The following is a 17,093-nucleotide window of genomic DNA, read 5'->3' as shown; positions in this document are numbered from 1 at the left end:
ATGCTAAGCAAGTGGTGTCTTCTTCATACAACAGGACTTCCCCTTCCTTTCCTCTTCACAGCCCACACCACGTCAGCTCCAGAGGGTCCTCCAGACCTTTGAGGGAGATCTTGGACAGTGAGCAGTGAGGTGGTGTTGGATGTAGCCCACCCTATTCTTCTCTCCGTTGTTTTAACTGATCTTACTATTGTGTTTTTATTTTGTTTTAGCCCATCCTGGGACCTCGTGGTGAAGGGTAGGTATGAAAACCAATAAATAATAATAGTAATAGTAATTATCTGCCCGACTTGTGTTGACAACAGCATTGCTGTATTTAATTTAAAGGAATAAGATGATGATTGGTATGCATGGCCAAGGATTCTGTTCCTCTCCAATCCCCGCCCCCCGTGATTCTAGTTGTAAGATTGGCATTTGATCAGGAGTGCATTACCAGTTTGGATACTGGAGATAATTTTAATGGCTCTGGCAGGTGGCAAAGTACCCACTCTTCATTAAGCAGATGCCTCTCAATATATAGTCTCTCCAAGAAGGAGAAAACCGTTTGGTGATCTGGGCTGAGATTCTCCCCATCCTTCCTCTCTACTGTAGAATGTGGTAGGAGCAATAGTACTATTGTCCTTTTATGTTGGATGGAGCTACTTTGCATCAGTTTCAGGGGCAAACATTGGGTAGAGGCAATACAGGATAGCTTGGAGAGAGCACAGTCAGAATTGGAAGCCAAAACACTGGTGACATCAAGAAGACAAACAAGAGTTTTGTTGAAACAGGCTGGGACGGAGGCGACAGGACAAAGTGAGTTAGAACAAAGGGAGAGACAGAACAAGAAGAAAGAATAAATCCAAGGAGAACTGGAACTCCTGTGCAGAGAAGCAGGAGTCCAAGGTGGGAAGGTTCAACATAGCAACCAAGCTGGAGAGTGCTGCTCTGTTGACCAGGCAAGGGTCAAAGGGCCTATGTTATAAGACACATCTTTATACTTGGATTAGCAATCCACAGAAGCCTCCTTTACACCAATCTGTGATGCCAGGAGTGAGAGTCTGTGGTGGACCCAGAGAGATACCTGGCTCCTAAATGTGCAGTCTGAGAGGGCTCCTCGTGCCAGCTATGCCATTCATTGGTTGGTTCTTATAAGAAGTAATATTCCATCCCCTGCACTGCTCCCAATGGAGCAATCTTTGCTTTGCAGGGGTTTTGTTTTCCCCTGGGTATGAGAAATGGTAATCAAATGTTGATCAAATGAAAAAAAAAGGAAAGGAAGGAAAGTAGAGAATGGAGGATGAATATTGAGTTGGATTGCCGAATCTGAGCAATGAATCTCTGGAGCCCTTATTAAGCGTGCCATTTAATAAAGGAGAAAGGCAATAAAAATAAAAACTTCCTCTTTTCCAGTCTGTAAACATTTCCTGGAAAAACTACTCTGTGGTTTTGAGAAGGATTCCAGAATCTTGCAATCCCCGTTCTCTTCATTTCACCCATGACTCACTGGATCGTAGGAAAGTCCCCTCTTGTTTCCAAGAAGAATTGTCACTAAATCAAGCAGGGATTTAATGGAAGCCATACCTTTTCCTTGGTTAGATGATCCTCTTGGAATCATAGCTGGATTTGGGCTGCTGAAGATTTTATAGGAAAAAATAAATTGTTTCTTGGCTGAAGTGAGGGACAAAGTTCAGCGGCATTAATGCAGAAATTGAAACCGTTTATATTACTTACTCCACCAAAAACATGTAAACCTGTCTCCCCACCCCCACCCCAAATGATCATTAATATATTACTTATTAGGTTTTAACTTCATGACATAGCAAACTTAGAAAACTTATCCAAATAGCATGCAGGAAATCATTTACAAGATGAACCTGACACTATTTTAAACAGTTTGTTCCAGTAGCGTATTATGAAACCACATCCTATCCCATTTATTGCTATTACAGCTACATAATAAAGTATTGTGGTTATGCAATTAGCAGGGATTGCACACAGATGAAACATTTCTCAGCCAGCCACATCCCCAGCACATTGTGCTGTTATTGACTTGGGAACCGTACACTATGCAAATCCCTGTGCTGTTTATGCATGTGGGCTCTGCTTCTCATCACTCTCTGCAAAGATAGCTATAACAAGCCTGCACTATTCCCTCATGAGGAAAGGCAGTAGCACCATTTGCTCATGTTGCCAACTCATCCAGCCATGTAGAAAAAGCTTCAAAGAACCATAGAACCATAGAATTTCAGAGTTGGAAAGAACCCTGAGGATTTTCTAGGATGAGATAATCCTCAGGGTCTCTTCCAACTTTGAAAGCAGCTGTCCCATACAGGGACTGAACCTGCAACCTTGGCATTATCAGCACCATGCTTACCCAATTGAGCTATCCAGGCAGGTCTGGGTCTGGTCAGTGCTTGGATGGGAAGGTACTTGGGGATGTTACCTATAGTTCTTTGGGCTCAATGGAAGCATAGCTGGAGATAGATAAATAAAAAGCAAGGACAAAAATCTTTGACTGCCCATGTAGTACAGTGGTACCTCGGGTTGAGAACTTAATTAGTTCTGGAGGTCTGTTCTTAACCTGAAACTGTTCTTAACCTGAAGCACCACTTTAGCTAATGGGGCCTCCAGCCGCCGCTGCACCGCTGCTGCACAATTTCTGTTCTCATCCTGAAGCAAAGTTCTTAACCTGAGGTAATATTTCTGGGTTAGCGGAGTCTGTAACCTGAAGCGTATGTAACCTGAAGCATACCACTGTATTTGTGTTTGATAGGATGGTTTCAACAACTGGTATGTACAGAATCTGGAATGAATTGCAGCAGCGTGTGTCAATTATCTACTGAATATAGTTCCCAACTGGCAATGAGTTAACATAGCAGGCCTCTCAACATAAAGTCTTCAAGAGACACCCAAAGGTTAATAGCAATAATATATTCTGAATCTCTGCTGGAAGAGTAATCCATAGCACAGAACCAGCTGCATTAAATGCCTGAATTCTGTCCAGTTAAAGGATTCTGTAACAAGGAGAATAACTACCGGTAACTGTACTCTTCTGGATGCTCTCAGTGGTCAAGCTGGTATATAATGGCTCAGGCAATTCTTTTCTAGACCCAAGTTGCTCAGGGCTTTGTATATTGATGCAAGAACCTTGAATTTAACCTGGTAATGTATGGGCAGTTGGTGCAGATGTTTTCGCAAATTTGTCACATGCTGTCAGCTGCCTGTCACCATCAGCTGTATTCTGCACCTTACAAACTAGTTTCTTATCACTAGAATGGTTGTATATCTTTTTAGGTTTCCCAGAAAGACCACATTGACCTCACAAGTGGGGCGAGCATCACAGCTGAGGGTCTAGACAGCAGCCTGGTATCGTTTCTGAGTAGAGGTTTGCCTTCAAATGCTGCCTTGCAATAGCCCTGCATTGTGATATTTCTTTTCAACCTGTGCAAGAGGCTTGGGAGGTGCAGAAAAGTCCTTAGAGCCATAAAAGAGTTCCTTATCACAAATCTTATCAGGATGCTTCCTGTTCATGTTAGGATTAGCTGTTTCTCAGTTTTGACAGTGTATTTGACCTTGGGCTCTGAGCCAGTTTAGCTCAGATTACGGTGGTGTTTGCTCAGTTCCTTTTCTTTGAGGATATGATTCAACTTTCATTGCATTGAATAGGAAAACCTCCATTGGCTTAGGCAGGGACAGCAATCCCACATCCCACTCCAACCTGTGATTTGCTCATATGCATGACAGGTGCACTGAAGACCAAAGAAAGGCAACATCCCCATGTAAAACCAGGGGGAGGCTGAACCCCTATTAATCTCACTTCCAAACAATAGTAAAGAGGAAATAATTCAACATGGACAGCAAGGGACTGAAGGCAGATGAGGAATTCTGAGTCTTTGTTATCTCATCATCGTTCTCCCTCTGGGAACTACTGAATCATTGACTTATGTAACCAATTATTGGCTACTTAACGTTTACAGTTGGAGTTGCCACTGTTATCAGTGCTGTTGGATTATTCCAGGGGCTACCTTTGGGTGGGAGCAGGCAAAGAAGGATCTCTCATGAATCAATTTGCCCAGGGTTGTATTCTAAACATGCACACAGCGATTGAGCTGTGCCTTGCTGACCCAGGCAGCTATGAATAGAAGTGGTGTGTGTGTGGGTGGGTGTGTAGGTAGGTAGGTAGGTAAGTAGGTAGGTAGGATGGGACTCGTCTTCAACAAGAAGTTGGAGTCCCATCCCATGCAACTGCCTATTGCCTATCCCTTGTCACCAGTCCTGAAGAACAAGGTATTCATATTAATTAGAAGAGGTTCATTGCCTCAGAATGAATACTGTGGGCAGAGGTGGGACTAAACAAATACAAATGTATTGTACTGTCTTCTCATCTGCTCCCAAAATTTTGTTACAGATTTTTGGGGAAGTGGGAAATATGACAAGAGAGCCATATCCAGTGTTGTCATACTTTCTCTCCTTCCCCCTCCCATTTTATTCTGACACACAGTTCGAATAGCAGCTTGCGTCATGCACAAGTGCTTTGCATAAGCAGAAACACCATGTACTGTATCTATAACATCTGGATTTTGCTCTTTAAAACAGTTTCTGAAGTTTGTTCCAAGTACCAGAACTGCACTACTAGAGAAAGTTAAGATGCAAAAGCAAACACTGAAAATTGGTGAGGCATTCTAAAAGAGGCCAAATACAGCATTGTTACTGGTTGGCTGGTAAAGTATTCTGAGTCAATCAGTCTTAATTTCATAACTGCTACCATGGCTCCCCCACCCCACCCTCAACATTCATACCTCCCTCCCTTTTGTTGGTTGTGGCTTTTCATTTTTAAGAAGGATGATATATTACAAACTGATTTGTCTGATCAAATATATAGCTTTGACAATCAGCACTGTTTGAAGTCAGTAGTCTAATCTTATCTGGCGACATCTGCTCAGCCTTCCCTATTTTAGATTAAATGGTTCAGTTGATCTAATATAATAATATATAATCTGTCATTCCAAAAATATTTAAATTCTTCTTCCTCTCGAGTGGATTTATTTATTTATTTATTTATTTGAAATACATACTAGAAGCGTTCTGTTGGGAAGAATCTGAAGTACAATTGTTGGGAGCAAAACCATCTATATGAATATGGATCTGCTAAATTCTTTATTTTTGCACTGTTCGGAATATTCCTGCTTAAGTTTCTGCCAGAATGTAGACTGGAAAGAGCTTGTTTAATAATGCTAATAAAAAAATTCCAATACGCTATTGTCTGAAGTATCTAGAGTGAGCAGTTCCACTTAGGTTAATCCATGAGATGCGCTTCTCTCTCATGAGACTGTCTTCTCTCTTGGAAGACTTAAGGACACATCACTCACCAGCTGCAGCAGCTGGAAGAGACTAAATACTAATGTGGATTCTAGCAAGTCATCACCTTTCTAGCTGCCAGCGATAAGGCCCTATAAGCGTTGTATTTCAGAACAAAATTATTCAGACATATGAGAAGGTTTGTCTGGATAATTGTTGCTGTACTGGTGCCAAAGAACAGAAAACGAAATAGACATATTCATAACAGGGCTTGTATGTGTGCATGCATGTGTATGTGTGCTACACAGAAGTTAATGTTTTAGGACCCCTTCACACTGGTTGTGTTCACACCAGCAGTGTCTGCTTTTCCCATTAAGGAAGCCTAGACACTCCTATAACAAATATTCCTGTAGCTGAGCGATTTCCTCATGTAAGCATGACTGGTGTTAGTGCCCTCTCCACATCTGCTTCAGGCAGAAAGAATAGTTGCATCCTCTCAAGGAAGTCCAAGTAACTTTGCCCAGTATGATATTCTTACCTGGGAGAAAGTGGGGAATGCCTTCTTTTACATAAAGCATAATAAGGCAACCCTCAAGAAGTGCCTGTTACAGCCCAGCAAGATGAGAAGCAGATGATATGGTCTGAGATGGCCCTGGTGGTCATGTTCTGGAGCAGGGAGATGAAGTGATTTGTTTAGGAGCTTCTCCCAAGGGCAGCATCTTGGCTGCCACTTGTGGACTCATTACTCAGACTTGGTAATCATATAAGGCTTTATTCCAGATTTCACTACAGTGTCCAAATATATATCAGGTTACACAGTTCAGAAGTCATAGCAGAGCTCTAAGGTACATGGCTAGGCTAAGACATGGTACAACACCTGGCATGCCCCCCAGGTTGACCTTTGGAAGAGTGGGACAGGCACGTCCATTCATGTAGTCATTTCCCTAAGCCTTGGGATCAGGCAAGCAAGTGGGCACTCCTACAGGTAGGCGGTCTGCTGGGTCTGCTAGCTGTGGCTGCTTCTTGGGTGATGTGGGTGGGCTTACACACCAGCTTACTGTCATTCTACACTCAGGGCCTTTCCCAGGAGCAGGAAACACTTCACTGACAGGTGGCAGTGGCCGAGGCAAGTCAGGTTGCTCCTCTACTGTGGCAGCCAGGGGATCAAAGAGGTAGGCCTCTCCCCTGACAACCTACTTGCCCCTTCCTCAGCATCTAGATCACTAGGCCACAAGGCCCCTCCCCTTTCTTCCTCCTCCCGCTTGGACCAGCCCTGCCAATATGTCTCCATGGGGCTCATGACAGACAAATTGATCAGACTAAAGAACCAAGCACAGAGCTGCAGTAAAAAAAAAACCCCTCAGCCAGACCCTATTGGTTCTCAACTCACCTGATCTAGTTAAGCTGATGAGCTGCCTTCTGTGGGCATTACATGGATGGGTCTGCAGCACCGCAGATGTCAGGGCAGTCGTTCTCTCAGCCTGAGAATTGTCCCAGTGGCACAGGGGGTAAAAGTGTCCTGGGCTTTGCTGCCAGAATCCCTGGCTCAAGTGTACTGGTGCGTTAAAGCATCTCGCCCTTTGTTTGCTTTTGTTCATGTGAATTCAGCTGGAGGCAGAACATTTTTCATCCATTGTTAATAAATACCTAGTGCCCAGGGATGGGTGTATTACACATGAATTCCCCATCTGATAATGCAGAGGTCCCCCAGCACTATAAATGTTTTCCCTCCCCACATTATATTTCTGGTTCTTACTGCACCTTTTGATTGAAAATATACATAATATTTTATCCTCTTTTTTTTTCTTAGTTTCTGCCAAACCTTTCCATTTTGTGGTATCTGAGTTGAAGATTTTTGTGAATCAAATCTACCAAATGAAACACACTGATTAGCGAGCTGGTGGGTTTAAATTTGACTTGGTTTGTTCCTGTTTATTTTAGCTATCTTTTTATTATTGTTTTAGCTATTATCTTGCTGCTGAAAACTTTTTAAATGGCACAAAAGTGATTATTGGCTTTGGTGGCTGACATTAGCTGCATAATTCATTGTCATAATAATCAAAGGTTTTTTAAAAGAATGTTTCAAGGTCTTACTACTGTGATAATATTATATAAAACATTTAAGAAATGGCGATCAATATTTCCAAAGAGAGGGATCTCAGTAGGATTTCCATGAGTGACAGTAACTCAAAGAATATGAATCCATTGCTTGACTCTTCTTGAATAGACTCATCAGCACCAGAGCTCTCACCTGGAGCTCAGGAGGTATCTCTGCCTTTCGACTAAAGAACTTGGCCTTGATCTCCTCTGAGAATCAGGCCTCAGTATTTAGACTCAAGACCAGAGTTTCCCAAACTTGAGTCTCCAGCTGTTTTTGAACTACAATTCCCATCATCACTGACCACTGGTCCTGCTAGCTAGGCATGATGGAAGTTGTAGTCCAACAACAGGTAGAGGCCCAAGTTTGAGAAACCCTGTTCTAGACTAAACTATAAAGCCTTGGCAGTTACTGCAGGCTAGTGCTGCAGCAACTTTTTCTTTCTGCCTCAACTGCAGGATTTCTGGTCATGTTCTTACACTTTAGCCACTGAACTCCGAACCAGCAGCTCTAACACTGTCTGGGGTCTGGAATTTGCAGCACCATCAAACTGGCTGTGGAACCATAGTTCTGCATCTCTATCTCCCTGTCTCTTGGGCCACCGCCTCCTCCCAGAGGTTTATGATGGATCAAGAAATAAGGCTTTGGTTGCCATGACTAGAAGAAGCAAAATAAGTTATAAGTAAGCCCAGATATGGATGGACCTGAAGAACTGCACAATTTATTCTAGCTGTAGAATCCAATTTTATTTGGGTTTTGAGTTTGGAACAGATTTGTTTAGTTTTTAAAAACTCAAAGTTTTGTGGGAAACACTTCATTTAAACACTTTATACTGGGGAGGGTGGATGATGGAAACATTTTAATTCATGCTACAATGGATACCTGCCCTTTGGAAGGTCTGTAAATTTTAATGTGGTTCTACTTTGTGTCAGTGTATCTGGTTCAAATTTAACAATGGTGGATCAAATTACAGATATTTCAATTCCCCCCTTTATGGAGGACAGCACCCACTTAAAAAGAAAAATACGCCTTCACTATTTATTGTGGGTGCTTTTTATTTGATGGATCTGCAGGTCTAAGGGAGCTGCGTCCTAAGGATCAAAGAATGGGACTGGCAAGAGGAAACCGAACCATCTGCTGCCATCAACATGTGTCTATTCTGGTTGGCAAACTTTTTAGTATGTTTTTTCACGGGAACTGAATGTATGGTATCCTATTAAGGACAAAATGATAACCAGTATGAGAATAGGAACTGCAGTTATTTAAGACTTGTATATTTGAAATGTTGCACCTGTATTGATAGCAGTTCTCAAAAAATAAGGAACTGTAACTTTTTAAAGAAAGTGAATGAAGATCAGGAGGGAAAATGTATGCGTCATCCCAGTTGTGTAAATGGTTGCACTGCAGGGCACTGAAGGGTTAATGCAGGAGAGGGCTGGAGTACACCCTGACCAGAATCCTGCCACACTTTAAATGATTTACATTTCGGTAAGAAGAGAAAGTTGTAACTCTTTGGGCTGGACAATAGCAGGTCTAGTAATGATTAGCTGCCAAGTATTCATAAGGATGTGGATAGGATTTTTAATATATTCATGCATTTGATCATTTAAAATGTGCATATGCCCTTGTACGGATTCTATTTTTTGATGTTGATTGGTTCTGGCAAAAAAATAATGGTTGACAAGGCTCAGATTGATAAATTTGTCACCTCCCAATATTCCCTTATCTGTGGCAGCTATTGAAACTATAGATCCATTGTGTGCCTGCACAAATTCTGGCTCTCGCTTACTTTTAGCTTGCTACTGGCAGGTTAATACAAACACTTTGGTGAGTGGAATTGATTAGATTGGCAAATGCAAAGGCACGTCCAAATACCATGTTGCACACACTGCAAAATTCAATTTGCTTTATATTCTGTCCAAAGTTCAGCCAAAGTTTTATATCACAAAAGGCAGAGATCTCTGTTTGGGCTGTATGGAGGGACATGAGGAGGAGACAAGTATATAGTTATACTGCTTAGGTGGCCTCTTCGGATGTGATTAGCAGCCTTGTCACTATGTAGAGGAGTGGGGATGTGCTGTGTATACATTTATCCTCATGAAGACTTCCAAAGAATCTGGAATGCTAAACAGTCAGGAGCTCCAGATTCTATGGAAGTATTTATGTATTCCACTGTACGATTGGATACAGGAACTCAGGATAGCTCAGCGACAGAGCATGAGAATCTTAATCTCAAGGTCTGTGGGTTCAAGCCCCATTGCAGGAGGTTGCAGACACCTGAGGTATACATGTGGGTATTGGAGGAAGGGTTGAGTGGCTCAATCATCCAACCAGTTGGGGATGGATGATTGCATGTTGCTCCCATGAATAGGTAATCATGCTTGATGGGAACTTTGGGCATCTAGAAGTCTTGTGCCAAGTATAAAGGAAAACACAAAATAAGTTATCAAGGTTTGGAATAATATGAGAATCATAAGCCGTTCCTTCAGAATGCCAAAAAAAACCCACCCCAACCTGCATTCAAAAGGCAGAGATTAATTTATCTTGCTGGTTTTTTAAAAAGCCGTCAAATATTAAGTGAAAGTTTAGAGATATATATGTGTGTGTATATAGTGCTGGATTGAGTGAAAACTGATCACTGCTCTCATTGCTTGTTTTCACTGGTGCTACTTGGAACCCTCCAGGCAGCGGTAAAACTGGCAGAAATTAGGTCAGTTTTAAGTATGCTGTTGCTTGGGAAAGCAGCTGCACAGAAAGAGCACTGGAGTTCTTCATTGTGCAGAGGCACCCACAGGGAAAAGCAGGGGGATGGGGACACTAGGATCCCCAATATCGCAGCAGCCACAAGGGTGGGGTAGGCAGACGGAACAAAGGAAGCAAGTACCCTTCAGAGCTTGCCGTGAGCTAGAAGGCTGGGCCTTGTAGCTGAAGGGAGGTCTCCCGACTTGATAACCCCATACAAACATATGAGTGTTCTTTCTTTCTGCAGGGGGAGGGGGGAAAGGGAGGCTGTGGCTGGCTTATCAGTGGACATTCTTCTCACAGGCCTCATAGATGGGGAAGGAGTGGAGAGAAAGAAACCCTTTCTGTTAGACTGGGGGAATACAAAAAAACACCTTGCAGAAGAGAATCAGTAGCTATTCAAAAGCATCAGAGGCTTGGGGTGTCAGGCACAGCGGCGTGCAGATGGATAGAAGCAGATGGAAGCGCCGTCAATGTGTTGGTTGCAGTAGTCATCGTGAGGGAAGCAAATGGATTTGCTTTGTTCAGTGCAGTTAGTGTGAGAACAGGCACTATATACCTCTTCAAGAGGTGCGATTGGAGAGGATGGGAGGTGAAGGTCAGGAAATGGCCAGCACACTCGTAATTTGGTGTTCTCTGGCATCACTAATTAGCAAGTGGCTGAGGAGACTGTGCCAATGTGTGCACCCAGAAAGAAGCCAAACAAGCCATCTTCAACAGGCAGCATCCAGTTCATTATGTGGCGGTTTTGTTTGGGTTTATTTATTAACAGCTTCTTGTCTTTGGCCTATGTCTGGGTTTACGATGTGGTGGCTCTAAGTGAGTTTTTCTGCCCAGCCCGTCCCACCAGCTGCCAGCCTGAAATGAGGTTACATCCGAGTCGCTGCCCCCCAAAAGGATGACAAGTCGAGTGGTGTGTGTAACAGAATGGTACAATGCTAGCCCTCCATTGATCCTGCCAGCGTGGGTCTGGATTTGGGCCAGAGCTGCATGCGAAGAAACAAGCACTGCCATTGTCTGTTTACTAGCTGAGAGAAAAGAAGAAGAGAAAGCAACCTGTAAAAAAAATGGGTCCTGCTGCCAGCGGGAGTCCTACCAGCTCACATTTGCCTGTTGGTATTTGCTGTGGGCTTTTAGGAAGACACATTTGGTGGGAAGTCATGGAGAAAGCCAACTTCAAGAAGCTAGTGCAGGAAGAATAGCCCTCTGGGAGGCTTGGTTTTAATTCATGCTGTGAGCCGCCTTGGCCCCTTGTACTGGGAGAAAGGAGGGATATAGATAAAACGAACAAATCAATAACAGGTTAATGAATATCAGGGAGAAGGTTGAACTTATACGTTTTCCAGCATGCCAACTTTTCCATGTGCAGGCCATTCCTCCTCTGAGTTCTGAGTTGATAAAATAGGCTATTACCTCAGGTGAATTATGAGGTGATAAAGCAGGCCATTCCCTCAGGTAAGTTCTGAAGTGAAGTAACTACTGAAGAGTGGACTTTTGGGGGGGAAATAAGTTGGCTGATAAATTAGGGAAACCATTTTAATATATAAAAAATTAATTCATTCGATAGTTCGATTAAACATTGGAATACTAATAAGGGAATGGTGTCTGCGAAGAATGGGAAACAACCTCTTAGCTTGATGGATCTCTTTACCATGCACAAAACAGGTTTGTTTTTTCCACTGAGCCACTAATGTTCCAAGATACCTTTGGAGTCCAAGGTCAGCATTGCCTCATGATGACTCAGTTGAAAAAGGCTAAGGTACGGTAATGGAAATCAGTTCTTTCAAGTTTGTTCATAGCACTTTTAATTTGGCAAACATATTTGGGTTTCGCATACACAATCTTAAGCCATAGCTGGTTACGTATAATTATTGGCACAGGCTGTGGGAGCTATTTCATTTCTTGAGTGTTATAAAGAAGGTAAAAGATAAAGGTCACTCCATCTGGGAAATTACTAGGGTGAATTAAAGGACATAAAGTTTGCTGGGAATGAGAAGAACATTCAAGAGTGTTTTAAAAAGGTGTTACATGTTCCTATGTTCTATATTCTGCCCAGAAGGACTAATAGAGTGTGTACATACTTCATACTGGCATGTCAACATAATAAAATTAAAAGGAAATGGTTTGTTTGTTTTTTAAGCCAAGATGTTTAGTGAGGTTTCTTTTCCTTTTTTACAGACAGGTTTCAGAAACAGGAGTATTTTTATCTGGGCCAGTAGTTTTTATGGCTCGATGATCAAGATGACGAGTGTTAGGCGTGGCTGAGAAATTAGACTGAAAATTATCTGTAACATACTTCATGCATGTATACTGTATATCAAAACTTTCAAATCTCTGGGAAACACTGAAAAGAAAATTATCTCTATGTTCCTGGCCATATGTCTCTCTCTAATATGCATATTTAAATGCAACAAGGTTTTGTCTCCTGATCTGGTTGGCTTGAGATTCACCTAATTTACTACACAGTTCAGAAAACAGTTTGAAAAACACTTGTCCCAAGAGATGTTATTAGCCTCTGCAGATAAATAAGTCTCTGCAGGTTGAGAAATGGGCCTCCCAAATGGTTGTTCAAATCAGCCCTCTATTCACATCCATTCAAATGAACTCTTGACATTTTATAATTTGTAAATAATTCAAAATCATTCATAGTTCAATGCTTTTTAACATAAACCAAAATCAAATGAAAGTAATTTTCTTAAGATTGCCAAAATATCCCATAATTGCAAGTCGGTCTGTAGCTAAATGGCTACTAATGAGCTGTAGCTGTGGCAGTAACAAATATAGACAGAAAATCCATACAGATAATTAAGAAATTATCCATGTGGGAAAAAGCTCGACTATCTGCCATCTCTGCTGTGAAAGCCAAAACATGTTACTGCTGCTTCCTCCTCATAGCTCCCTTGCCCCGGTGCCAACTACTTAACGGCAACATGGAACTTGGACTTGCTTTGAAAACGGTGCTCTATTATGGTACAGAGTGCAGTATTTGAAAAACTAGTGTGAAATGCTGTTCCAGGGACAAGGTGTGGTGGCTATCAACTAATTTTGTCAAGTATTTTTAGCACCTCTGCCAGTTTTATCCAATGTGGTGTTAGATTAGAACTCCCATCAACCTTGGTTATTGGTCACGCTTGCTGGGGCTCATAAGTGTTGTGGTCCAAAACATTTGGAATACACCAGATTGGTGTTACCTTGGTGTTTCCCCTATAACTACCACTTTTGCTTGATTATTTACAACCCAGCAGTCTTAATACACAAAGCTGCATAGATAACGTACAAGGAATGGGAGACATGGGGAAATTGGAGGGATTACACAGGGCTGGTTGCGCTGCCTCTGAATGATCAGGTGCCCATAGTCATTCCATTACCTCCTGGAAGTTGTCACTGAACTGCAGAGCTCAGATTGTGAAATTAAAATATGCTGGCTTCCAAACTTTGTGCCAGTACAGTGGTACTTCGGGTTAAGAACTTAATTCGTTCTGGAGGTCTGTTCTTAACCTGAAGCACCACTTTAGCTAATGGGGCCTCCCACTGCTGCCGCACCACCGCTGCACAATTTCTGTTCTCATCCTGAGGTAAAGTTCTTAACCCGAGGTACTATTTCTGGGTTAGCGGAGTCTGTAACCTGAAGTGTCTGTAACCCGAGGTACCACTGTAACTGACTCAGTTGCTTCAACTGCTAATCCTGCATAGTTTGGGTCACTGTAGATATTCAGCAAGAACTGGGAATGGCTAATCTTTTAGCTTAAAGTCTAAGAAAAAAACCCACATTATGACTACACTAATCTATTGCTCTTTTAGGTACCTCAAGACCCTTGTTGTTTTTGCTACAATGTGTTAACATGGCTAACACTGTGGAATCACAGCTAAAATGTGTGGTCTGAAAGAATCTGTCTCTTTCCAGTTCGTGTCCCTTTTGCCTGTGTTCACTCATAAATTGGTTCTGTTTCCACATTGATCTGCAATTAAATAAAAATACTAAAAAATCTGCCCAAGAATTCACTGCTAGAAACATGTTCAAATGGGTAACCTTAAAATATTTTCTCTCAAAATGTTATCTCAAAAACATTGTTTTCCAAAGTATACATTTTTAAAATGTATGTTGATGCATTTTTGAGCCAAGAACTAAATCAGGAGATTCAGGAAGTGCAAAAGTCAGAAAAATAAGCAAACTGTGACCCCCAGATTAGTCCAGGACATGCAAATCAGGTCAGATCATATTGGAATTTCAAATTCTGCAAGCATGGAGTCCTTCTCTTCCCTTGCCCCCCTCCCCGCATTAGGGGAGATGAGAGGGGCTTAAGCATCCCTCTCCTATTTTCTTTGAAAATTGCCCCTTCACAAAGCTTTTATTTACAGCATGGAGCCGCCTCTGGGATTTAAATACACATGTTTCTATGTGTGAAACAGGAAGCTCTGACAGAGCAGCTGGCTCAGCTGTAATAGTTGCAATGTGGCCAATGAAATACACTGGAGTTGGGCTCACTTTCATACCTATTTGTGTTGCATTCAGTACATTTCCCTTTAAGACAGTGTTCTGATAGTGGCAACCTGGGCAAATGCACTCGTCAAACTGGGATGAGCTCTGTCATCCCAGGATTTTGTCTGTACTTTGTCCTTCCTCATTTTTAGTCACCAGGAAATCATCCTCACATTGTAAATCTGGGGCTGGCTTGTTGACACATTGAAAGACTCTGTGTCTTGAGGCTCCAGTCACCATGTTGGCTAAATGGATTACCCTCCATCATCACAGGGATGCATTATTCATTAGAGGGAGAAGTCCTCAAAACTGCTTTATGATTAATGGGCTGTAATAGAAAGAGTTCCTCCAGATGTCACAGAGACTTCACAAATCTGTCTTAATCTCTGCAACACACAGGCACATACACACACTTCTCCCCGCTGTCTCCATAAGCAAACCACCTAAGGGTTGAGTACATTTGACCTAATTCTCCTTTTGCCTATGCTATGTCTATATCAACCCCTTTCCATTGGCATCACTGGCCTGAAGTCTGATCTAGGATGACCTAAATGTCTCGAGAATTAAGTTCTCAGGCGTGGAGATATCAACAAATTCTAGAGACATCAACACAGAGTGGCACATTGAATAAAAACAGAATGAAAGAATAACCAAGATGAAAATGGAATGTATTTCTTCCAAACCCTCTAAGGAATTACCAATTTAGTTATAGGTTTGGTATTCTCACTGACTTTTCACAGGCTTTTCAACATTATGAGCTGCTGGTAGTAGATTCTTTCTAACAATGCCCAAGATAGGCTTGGTGGTAGCTTCATTTGTTTTGAAATGTGTCATGCTTTTTTAAAATAAAAGTTATTTAAGCCTATCATTTGTATTTTAAGATGTATAAGTGAAATATAAACAATGTGTTCTCCCTGATCGCTGCAGCATTCAAAAGAAGGGCATATGATATATGTGTTGTACTGACTTAAATACTGGATGGGATTCACCTAACAGACACTGTCAACAGAAGCCTGGTGTAACTGGGCTTTCTCCCCTCTCTTCCCCCTGTACCCCCCAAAAATTGGCTATTGGGGTCAGAACAGTGGGTGTGGGGAGATAATTCCATCTGGCATCAGGGCCGTCTTTACCTGGGGGTGCAAGGGGTGTGGTCACCTGGGCTCCACACTCTGAGAGGCGCCAAATGCACACTAGTCCCTCTTGATTGGCGGCAGTGAAAAGCAGTGGGGCTGAAGTCCCCGCCCCCCTCATCCGTCGCTCTGTTACTCCGTAGTGTCAAACAAAAGCAGGCTTTTTGCTGCATCGTTGTTACAGGTTGAGTTTGCTCCCTAAAAAAGTCAACAACTTCAGCTTCCCCCCTCCCAAAAAAAGCCCCCCCCCCAAGGAGCGCTGGGCAGATATTTGCACCCCGGCGGCGCATATGCTAAAGATGGCCCTGTCTGGCAAGCTGATATGCTTGCACAGATGGAATATTTGTAATAGCACAACATTGCATTCCACCCCAAGTTCAGCTACAAATCACACTTTGTAGCCTGGTAAGATCGCATTCTCAGCCTTGACTGTTTCATGGGGTAGCTATGAGGCTGCAGTGCTATTCTTCTGTGCTGTTTTGAAGACGGGTGTAATACAAATGCATATATAACAGGAATGGGGAATGACTTTGAGTCTGAGGGCCACTTTCCTTGATGGGCAACCTTTCAGGAGCCACAAGCTACTGCTGGATGGGGCCAGAGGCAGAAGTGGGGAGATCAAACAATGTCAATTTTGCCTTTGTACTTGCACCCCTCTCTGTCTTCCATCCAGAAAAGGAAGAGGCATGATCACAGTTCGTGGTCACATTTTAGCGTGTGAAACAGGGCCAGTAGGAGGTATGGCTGGGGAAGGAGTTTGTTCTGGAGAGAGGGCCGGGTAGAGAGGGTTTGAGAGTCCCATTTGGGCTGGAGATTCCCCACCTCTAATGTATAACACGAACCAGACCAAAGCCTACAAAATTACAGTCTTTGAACCTTCGGTCTTGCATACTACACAGCTTAGAATTACATTTGATGACAATAATAATAAAATGGTAACAAGCACCTTGGTGCTGCTGTCCTCTGCATATGTGTGATAAGTGCATAAGTGGGACATCTCTGAGTAAACATCCATAGGTTCAGTCTTTACAGTGCTAAATAAACATTAATTGGTTTCTCCACAGGACTCCTCCGTTGCAAGTGAAATAGTGTTAATATAACCATGCCATTTAGAAGATAGCCTGGTTTTAAAATCCACTTTAGCCACATAGAAATCTATAATGTCTGGCCTTCAGAGAAGGAGGTATTCCATTTAGACAGAAAGCTAGTCATTTCTAGCCTGAAACTTAAGAGTGCTTTCTGCCTTGCGGTTCCATTTCCCAAGACGTATAGTAAACAAAGTCTCCGTTGAAGTGTGTCACCCTCCCAATTTCTACTCTTGCCATTTCCCTCTCATTTCATGCTGCCTTCGTGACAGAAACCTCAT

At 42.5% G+C, this 17,093-nt stretch overlaps 1 protein-coding gene and 2 long non-coding RNA genes across 5 annotated transcripts in view; 2 read left to right on the top strand and 1 right to left on the bottom strand.

The window, feature by feature from the left end:
- Positions 1–17,093, top strand: part of NHS (NHS actin remodeling regulator) — a 230,499-nt gene that overhangs the window by 54,618 nt on the left and 158,788 nt on the right. The gene's annotated exons all lie outside the window — the stretch shown is intronic.
- LOC310677116 lies at positions 1,327–12,821 on the bottom strand. Its single transcript, XR_014510931.1, has 3 exons — positions 6,668–12,821; positions 5,816–5,943; positions 1,327–1,610 (listed from the first exon to the last, which is right to left on the bottom strand). It is a non-coding gene; the product is annotated as an uncharacterized lncRNA (long non-coding RNA).
- On the top strand, positions 9,458–15,462 carry LOC310677128. The gene is made up of 2 exons (XR_014510945.1): positions 9,458–13,568; positions 13,785–15,462. It is a non-coding gene; the product is annotated as an uncharacterized lncRNA (long non-coding RNA).

The sequence above is a fragment of the Podarcis tiliguerta genome (assembly GCF_965153285.1).
Source record: "Podarcis tiliguerta genome assembly, chromosome: 4".
Classification (NCBI taxonomy): Eukaryota; Metazoa; Chordata; class Lepidosauria; order Squamata; family Lacertidae; genus Podarcis; species Podarcis tiliguerta.
The sequence above is the reverse complement of the archived record's forward strand: the minus strand, read 5'-3'. Positions and strand labels throughout refer to the sequence as shown.